This window comes from Penaeus monodon, chromosome 33 (genome assembly GCF_015228065.2).
Source record: "Penaeus monodon isolate SGIC_2016 chromosome 33, NSTDA_Pmon_1, whole genome shotgun sequence".
Taxonomy (NCBI): domain Eukaryota; kingdom Metazoa; phylum Arthropoda; class Malacostraca; order Decapoda; family Penaeidae; genus Penaeus; species Penaeus monodon.
Window position 1 is genome coordinate 20,099,919 of NC_051418.1, and position 436 is coordinate 20,100,354.

Sequence of the window (436 nt, forward strand, 5' to 3'; positions counted from 1 at the left end):
CCCGCATCCAGCTTCACTCGCAAACCAACGACCAATTTTCTCCAACGAACCTAACAAACAGCAAAAAAATGCCACAGTCCTCACTATTCCAAGATCTTCGAAGACATCAACACCACAACCTCACCGCAAGCCTCCTTGTCTCCACTTCATCACATTTCACCACAGTCATCCCTACCCCCCCCTCCCCCGAACCACCCCACATTCCCCATCACCTCCACCCTCGCCCCTACCCACACTAGCCACAACTTCTAACTGTTCAAAAAAAATCCGAAGCTTAAATGGAAGCTATTGGATTTAGCATACAACTTGATTACAATAGTAGAATGGACGTAATCCTGTGGACTGCGTATATCATTTGTACTAAAACGTTTCTCTAATAAATAAGTTTAATTGAAATCGGGTAGGCTCTATTTCTACGTGTGTGTGTCTCTGTTTG

General features: G+C 44.7%; 1 protein-coding gene across 1 annotated transcript in view; it reads right to left on the reverse strand.

The window, feature by feature from the left end:
• LOC119594125 (frizzled-5-like) overlaps positions 1-436 on the reverse strand; it is a 228,914-nt gene that overhangs the window by 41,334 nt on the left and 187,144 nt on the right. The window lies entirely within an intron of this gene.